This window comes from Saccopteryx bilineata, chromosome X (genome assembly GCF_036850765.1).
Source record: "Saccopteryx bilineata isolate mSacBil1 chromosome X, mSacBil1_pri_phased_curated, whole genome shotgun sequence".
NCBI classification, from domain to species: domain Eukaryota; kingdom Metazoa; phylum Chordata; class Mammalia; order Chiroptera; family Emballonuridae; genus Saccopteryx; species Saccopteryx bilineata.
The window spans coordinates 10,887,536-10,896,607 of NC_089502.1; positions in this window are offsets into that span (position 1 = coordinate 10,887,536).

Below are 9,072 nucleotides of genomic sequence, written 5' to 3' on the forward strand. Positions count from 1 at the left end.
AATGCTGCAATGAATACATGAGGGCATGTGTCTTTATGTGCCAATATTTTTGAGTTTTGGGGCTAGATACTTATTGGAGAGATTGCTGGGTCATACGGTAGTTCTATTCTTCATTTTCTGAAGAACCACCATACTTCATTCTATAAGGGTCATACTAATTTGGATTCCTACCAGCAGTGAATGAAGGTTTCTTTTTCTCCACAGCCTCTCCAACACTTGTCTTATTCATAATAGCTAATCTAACAGGTGTGAGGTGGTATCTCATTGTAGTTTTGATTGCATTTCTCAGATGGCTATTGAAGATGAGCATCTTTTCATATATATGTTGGTCATTCGTATGTCTTCTTGTGAGAAGTGTCTGTTCAAGTCCTCTCTCATGTTTTAATTGGATGGTTTTCTTGTTTGTTGTTGAGCTTTGTGAGTTCTTCATATACTTTGGATATCAACACCTTATTGGAGGTGTTGTTTGCAAATACCATCTCCCATTTAGTTGGATGCCTATTTGTTTTTGTTTTGTCAGTTTCTTCTGTGTGTTTTTTAGTTTGATATGTGCTGATTAATTTATTTTTGCCTTTATTTCCCTTGCCTTTGAGGTCAAATTCATAAACTGTTCTCTATGGCCAAGTTCTATGAGTTTAGTACCTATGTTTTCTTTTATGTAATTTATTGTTTCAGATCTTATATTTAGGTCCTTGATCCTTTTTTTTTTACAGGGACAGTGAGAGAGTCAGAGAGAGGGACAGACAGACAGAGGAATGGAGAGAGATGAGAAGCATCAATCATTGATTGCTTTCTCATATGTGCCATGACCATGGGCCTTCAGCAGACCAAGTAACCCCTTACTTGAGCCAGCGATCTTGGGTCCAAGTTGGTGAGCTTTTTTTTTTTTTTTTTTTTTTTTTTTGCTCAAGCCAGGTGAACCCACGTTCAAGCTGGCGACCTCGGGGGTCTCGAACCTGGGTCCTCCGCATCCCAGTCTGACTCTCTATCCACTGCACCACCTCCTGGCCAGTGGTCCTTGATCCATTTTGAATTAATTTTTTGTGCAGGGGGACAACTGTAGTCAAGTTTCATTCTTTTGCATGTGGTTTTCCAATTTTCTCAGCACCATTTATCGAAGAGGTTTCTTTTCTCCTTTGTATGCTTCTGGCTCCTTTGTCGAAGATGATCTGTCCCTATATATGCGGTTATATTTCTGGGCTTTCTATTCTGTTCTGTTGTCCTGTATGTCTGCTGTTCTGCCAATACCATGCTGTTTTGATTATTGTGGCTCTATAGTATTATTTGAAGTCAAGTAGCATGATACTTCTGGCTTCATTCTGTTTCCTCAGGATTGATTTGGCTATTTGGTTGGGGGGGGGGTTGCTTCTTTTTTTTTATGGTTCCATACAAACCTGGTATTTTTTTTCTATTTCTTTAAAAAAATGATATTGTTATTTTTATGGTGATTGCATTAAATTTGTATACTACTTTGGGTAATATAGACATTTTAACTATGTTTATTCTTCCAATTAATGAACATGAAATATTTTTCCATTTCATTGTTTTTTTTTTTTCAATTTCTTTCAATAATGCTTTGTAGTTTTTAGTGCATAGGTCCTTCACATTCTTTGTTAAGTTTATTCCTAGGTATTTTTTTTTTTTGGTTAAAATTGTAAAAGGAATTTTTTTTAGTTTGTTTTTCCAAGTTTCATCATTGGCACATGGAAAAGCAGTAGAGTTTTGTATATTGATTTTGTATCCTGCAATCTTACTCTGCTGGTTTATTGTTTAAAATAGTTTTTCAGTGGAGTCTTTGGGATTTTCTATACACAGGATCATGTCATCTGCAAAAAGTACTGCTACTTCTTTTTTGTTGATATGTATGTTATTTCTTTCCTTCTCTTTGCCTTCGCTAAAGTTTTGCTTTAGTTAAAACTTACAGGACTATGTGGAATAAGAGTGGACAGAGTGGACAGCCTTGGCTTGTTTCTGACTAGAGAAAAAGCTTCATTTTTTCACCATTTACTGTGGTATTAGCTGATGGTTAGTCATATATGGCCTTTATTATGTTGAGGTACCTTCTTTCTTTTCCGATTTTATTAGTGTGTGTTTTTTTAATAATTTTACTAGGGTGACATCAATAAATCAGGACACATATGTTCAAAGAAAACATGTCCATGTTATCTTGTCGATCTATTATGTTGCATACGCATCACCCAAAGTCAGATTGTCCTGCGTAACCTTCTCTCTAGTTTTCTTTGTACGCCTCCTCCTCCTGCTTCCTCTAGCCCCCCCACCTAACCACCACACTCTTGTCAAAATCTCTTAGTCTCATTTTTATGTCCCACCTACATATGGAATAATGGAGTTCTTGTTTTTTCTAATTTACTTATTTCACTCTGTATAATGTTATCAAGATCCCACCATTTTGTTGTAAATGACCCGATGTTATCATTTCTTATGGCTCAGTAGTATTCCATAGTGTATGTGTGCCACATCTTCTTTATCCAGTCTTCTATTGAAGGGCTTTTTGGTTGTTTCCATGTCTTGGCCACTGTGAATAATGCTGCAATGAACATGGGGCTGCATGTGTCTTTACGTATCAATGTTTCTGAGTTTTGGGGGTATATACCCAGTAGAGGGATTGCTGGGTCATAAGGCAGTTCTATTTTCAGTTTTTTGAGGAACCATCATACTTTCTTCTATAATAGTTGTAGTACTTTACATTCCCACCAACAGTGAATGAGGGTTCCTTTTTCTCCACAGCCTCTCCAACATTTGGATTACCTGTCTTGTTAATCATAGCTAATCTAACAGGTGTGAGGTGGTATCTCATTGCAGTTTTGATTTGCATTTCTCTAATAACTAATGAAGATGAGAATATTTTCATATATCTGTTGGCCATTTGTATTTCTTCCTGGGAGAAGTGTCTGTTCATGTCCTCTTCTTATTTTTTTAAATTTTTATTTATTTATTCATTTTAGAGGAGAGAGAGAGAGAGAGAGAGAGAGAGAGAGAGAGAGAGAGAGAAAGAAAGAAGGGGGGAGGAGCAGGAAGCTTCAACTCTCATATGTGTCTTGACCGGGCAAGCCCAGGGTTTTGAACCGGCAACCTCAGCATTCCAGGTTGAGGCTTTATCCACTGTGCCACCACAGGTCAGGCCCTCTTCCTATTTTTTTTATTGGATTGTTTGTTTGTTTGTTGTTGAGTTTTATGAGTTCTTTGTATATTTTGGATATTAAGCCCTTATCTGAGCTGTTGTTTGAAAATATCATTTTCCGTTTAGTTGACTGTCGGTTTATTTTGTTGTCAGTTTCTCTTGCTGAGCAAAAACTTCTTAGTCTGGGCCCTGGCTGGTTGGCTCAGCGGTAGAGAGTCGGCCTGGCGTGCGGGGGACCCGGGTTCGATTCCAAGCCAGAGCACATAGGAGAAGTGCCCATTTGCTTCTCCACCCCCTACCCCCTCCTTCCTCTCTGTCTTTCTCTTCCTCTCCCGCAGCCAAGGCTCCATTGGAGCAAAGATGGCCCGGGCGCTGGGGATAGCTCCTTGGCCTCTGCCCCAGGCGCTAGAGTGGCTCTGGTCGCAGCAAAAAGACGCGCCAGAGGGGCAGAGCAACGCCCCCTGGTGGGCAGAGCCTCGCCCCTGGTGGGCGTGCCGGGTGGATCCCGGTTGGGCGCATGCGGGAGTCTGTCTGACTGTCTCTCCCCGTTTCCAGCTTCAGAAAACAAAACAAAACAAAACAAAACAAAACAAAACATAAAAACTTCTTAGTCTGATGTAGTCCCATTCATTAATTTTGGCCTTCACTTCCCTTGCCTTTGGATTCAAATTCATAAAATGCTCTTTAAAACCAAGGTCCATGAATTTAGAACCTATGTCTTCTTCTATGTACGTAATTGTTTCAGGTCTTATATTTAGGGCTTTGATCCACTTTGAATTAATTTTAGTAAAAGGGGATAAACTGTAGTCCAGTTTCATTCTTTTGCATGTGGCTTTCCAGTTTTTCCAGCACCATTTGTTGAAGAGGCTTTCTTTTCTCCATTGTGTGTTGTTGGCCCCTTTATCAAAAATTATTTGACCAAATATATGTGGTTTTATTTCTGGACTTTTTCTTCTGTTCCATTGGTCTGAGTGTCTATTTTTCTGTCAATACCATGCTGTTTTGATTGTTGTGGCCCTATAATATAGTTTGAAGTCAGGAATTGTAATGCCCCTAGCTTCATTTTTTTTCTTTAGGATTGCTTTGGCTATTTGGGGATTTTTATAGTTCCATATAAATCTGATAATTTTTTTTCCAATACTTTAAAAAATGTCATTGGAATTTTGATGGGAATTGCATTAAATTTATATATTGCTTTGGGTAATATGGCCATCTTGATTATATTTATTCTTCCTATCCAAGAACAAGGAATATTCTTCCATCTCATTGTATCTTTTTTGATTTCCCTTAACAATGCTTTGTAGTTTTCATTATGTAGGTTCTTTACATTCTTTGTTATGTTTATTCCTAGGTTTTTTTTTTTTGTTTTTTTTTTTTTGCTGTTGTTGAAATTGTGAAGGGGATTATTTTTTTGAGTTCATTCTCAAATGTTTCATTGTTGGCATATAGAAAGACTATGGACTTTTGTATGTTAACTTTGTATCCTGCGACCTTACTGTATTGGCTTATTGTTTCTAGTAGCCTTTTTGTAGATTCTTTGGGGTTTCCGATGTATAGGATCATGTCATCTGCAAAAAGAGATACCTTTATTCTTCTTTTCCGATATGGATGCCTCTTATTTCTTTGTCTTGTGTGATTGCTCTGACTAGAACCTCTAGTACCACATTAAATAAGAGTGGAGAGAGTGGACAACCCTGTCCTGTTACTGATTTAAGGGGGAAAGCCTTCATTTTGTGCCATTTAATATGATGTTAGCTGATGGTTTATCATATATGGCCTTTATCATGTTGAGATATTTTCCTTCTATACCCATTTTATTGAGAGTCTTAAACATAATATGGTGTTGTATTTTATCGAATGCCTGCTTTTTCTGCATCTATTGATAAGATCATGTAGTTTTTGTTCTTTGTTTTGTTGATATGGTGTATTATGTTAACCGTTTTACATATGTTGAACCATCCTTAAGATTCTGGGATGAATCCCACTTGATCATGATATGTTATTTTTTTAATATAGTGTCGTATTTGATTTGCTACTATTTTGTTTAGTATTTTATCATCTGTATTCATTAGAGATATTGTTCTGTAGTTTTCTTTTTTTGTGCTGTCCTTACCCGGTTTTGGTATGAGGGTTATGTTGGCCTCATAAAATGTGTTTGGAAGTATTGCTTCTTCTTCAATTTTTTGGAAGACTTTGAGTAGAATAGGAACCAAGTCTTCTTCAAATGTTTGATAGAATTCACTAGTATAACCGTCTAGGCAGGGACTTTTATTTTTGGGGAGGTTTTTAATAGTTTTTTCTATTTCTTCCCTACTAATTCGTCTGTTTAGACTTTCTGCTTCTTCATGATTCAGTCTAGGAAGGTTGTATTGCTCTAGGAATTTATCCATTTCTTCTAGATTGTTGAATTTAGTGGTATAAAGTTTTTCATACTATTCTACAATAATTCTTTGTATATCTATGATATCTATGGTGATTTCTCCTTTTTCATTTTGGATTTTATTTATATGAGTCCTTTTTCTTTTTTCCTTGGTAAGTCTTGCCAAGGGTTTGTCAATTTTGTTGATCTTTACAAAGAACCAGCTCCTTGTTCTATTAATTTTTTCTATATTTTTTCTGTTCTCTAGTTCATTTATTTCTGCTCTGATTTTTATTATCTCCTTTCCTTGACTGGTTTTGGGTTGTCTTTGTTCTTCTTTTTCCAGTTTCTTAAGGTGTGAAGTTAAGTGGTTCACTTGGGCTCTCTCTTGTTTGTTCATAAAGGCCTGAAGTGATATGAACGTCCCTCTTATCACTTCTTTTGCTGCATCTTATAGATTCTGATATTTCGTATTATCATTTGTCTGTATATATCTTTTGATCTCTGCACTTATTTCTTTTTTGACCCATTCATTTTTTAAAAGTATGTTGTTTAGTTTCCACATTTTTTGTGGTTTTTTTCCTCTTTTTTTGCAGTTGAATTCTAGTTTCAAGACTTTATGATCAGAAAATATGCTTGGTACAACTTCGATTTTTCTGAATTTGCTGATGTTATTTTTGTGGCCCAAAATATGGTCAATTCTTGAGAATGATCCATGTACACTGGAGAAAAATATATACTCTATAACTTTGGGATAAAATGTCCTGTAGATGTCTATCATATCCAGGTGCTCTAGTGTTTTCTTTAAGGCCAACATATCTTTATTGATTCTCTGTTTGGATGACCGATCTAGAGCTGTAAGCGGTGTATTGAGGTCTCCAAGTATGATTGTATTTTTGTTAGTTTTTGTTTTTAGGTCAATAAGTAGCTGTCTTATATATTTTGTTACTCCTTGGTTTGGTGCATATATATTAAGAATTGTTATGTCTTCTTGATTCAGTGTCCTCTTAATCATTATGAAATGACCATTTTTGTCTTTGAGTACTTTTGCTCTCTTGTAATCAGGATTATCTGATATGAGTATTACTACGCATGCTTTTTTCTGGATATTTGCTTGGAATATTGTTTTCCAGCCTTTCACTTTGAATTTGTTTTTATCCTTGTTGCTTACATGAGTTTCTTGTAGGCAGCATACAGTTGGATTTTCTTTTTTAGTCCATTCTGCTACTCTGTGCCTTTTTATTGGTGAGTTTAATCTGTTTACATTTAGTGTAACTATTGATACTTGTGGGTTCCCTATTGCCATTTTATACATTGCTTTCTGTCAGTTTTATATCTTGTTTGATTTTTCTCTTTTGTTTTCCTATCCTTTGATTTTGTTTGTTTGTATTCCATACTTCTTTCCTCTGTTGCTATCTTTTTTAAATCATGTGCTTCTGTGGTGGTTTTTTCAAGGGTGTTTACCATTAAGTAATGGAAATGGTTCCTCCCCTGTTCATTGTAGTGCACTATCTTGTGAGTACTTCTGTACTTCATCGTCCTTTGCTACTGTTAATTTCCGTCCTCTCCCCCTTTTTTTGTTTTTGTTGTCACAGTTTAAGTTTGGTTTATTGTATTCTTGGTGGAGCATTTACTTGTGGTTTTGTTTTGTTTTGTTCTTTGTGTCTGTTTGGAAAACCTCTTTGAGTAATTCCTGGAATGGGGGCTTTCTGATGATAAATTCCTTCATCTTTTCTGTACCTGTGAATGTTTTTATTTCTCCTTCATATTTGAAGGATAGCTTTGATGGGTATAGTATTCTTGGCTGAAAGTTCCTCTCTTTCAGGACTTTAAATATTGGGGTCCACTCTCTGCTAGCTTGTAGAGTTTCTGTTGAGAAATCTGATGATAATCTAACTGACCTTCCTTTATATGTGGTATTGTTCTTTTCCCTGGCTGCCTTGAGAATTTTTTCTTTGTCATTGGTTTGTGCCATTTTTATTATGATGTGCCTTGGAGTAGGTTTGTTGGGGTTAAGAAAACTCAGAGTTCTGTTTGCTTCTTGAATTTGAGGCTTTAGTTCTTTCCACAGGCTTGGGAAGTTCTCATCTATTATTTGTTTGAATATGTTCCCCATTCCATTTTCTCTCTCTTCTCCCTCTGATATACCTATTATTCTTATGTTATTCTTTTTGATGGGGTCAGACCATTCCTGTAGGGCTTTCTCATTTTTTTTTAAATTTTTGAGTCTCTTTCTTCTTCTCTCTTTTGTGCCTCAAGTTGCTTGTCTTCTATTTCACTAATCCTCTCTTCTATCTGGCCTGTTCTATTATCTAAGCTTGTTACCTCACTTTTCAGCTTGTGAATTGAGTTTTCATCTCTGTTTGATTTGTTTTTATAGTTTCAATTTTCTTGGTAATATATTATTTGTGTTCGTTGAGTTATTTTCTGAGCTTCCTAAATTGTCTTTATGTGTTTTCTTGTATAGCTCTGAGTATTTTTAGGATTTCTATTTTAAATTCTCTGTCATTTAGCTCCTAGTTTTCCAATATATTAAATTTTTTCTCATAGATTTTTCCTCATCTATCTGTGTTACCTCTCTTTCTTTTGTACCTATGATATTCGATTTACTTTTCCTTAATGACATCTGAGAGTTGTTTTGTTGATAGTACTAATGAGAATTAATAAAGAATAAAAAGTTAAAAAAATTAAAAATATTTTATTTTTCATTTTTTTCACTCATCTCTACTCCCCTCCTTCTTGAGAAAAATCTTGTGGTGAATTGTGAATTATATTGTGCTAAATAGAACAAAAAATACCTATAATTGAGGTCCTGAGTTGGGGAGAAGTGAGAAAGGGGCAAAAAAGTGGTATGGAACCACAAAATGAAATAAAGAAAAAATTGGGGTCAAGAATAAAATGATTTGCTTTTAAGTGATGGTTAACTAAGAGATATAATGAGAGGAATAAGAAGGAAACAGGATAAATGGAAAAATATTTTAAAATTACTATTGTATTTAGTGGAGCAGAAACTAGATAGAATGGAGAGCCAGGGAGCACTGCTAGTGCGTTAAAAAAGCAAGGTAAAAAAACCCCAAAGTGCTACAAAGAAAAATTTAAGTCCCAAATAAAATAATTTCTTCGTGATTGAGGATTGAATGAGAGTAAAAGTAAAGAAGGAAAGAAGAAACTAATATAGAGGGAGAAAAAAGAGAAAGAGGAAAACACAAAAAGAAGAAAAAAGAACAAATGTAGAGAGAGAGAGAGAGTTAAGGGTTTTGGAGTGCAACTCTCATAGAGAGAAAGGAAGAGGAAAGGAAAGATAATGGGAGAGGTAACACTTATACGTAGTGTAGTTCAAGGAGAGGAGAGAGTAAGACTGGCAGAGAATTAAACGACCAAATTGGAAAAGGAAGAAAATAATCAAGACAAGAAGATAAGAGAAACAAACGAACAAATATAATAAAATAGGTTATAAAATCTGTGGATTATTCTTGATTTTGAGAAGTTATCTTCGTGCTCTTTCTTTTCTCTCCCACTTCCCAGTCGGTGACTTTGTACCCCGGGTTCTGCCCCTGTGGCACGTTTAAGT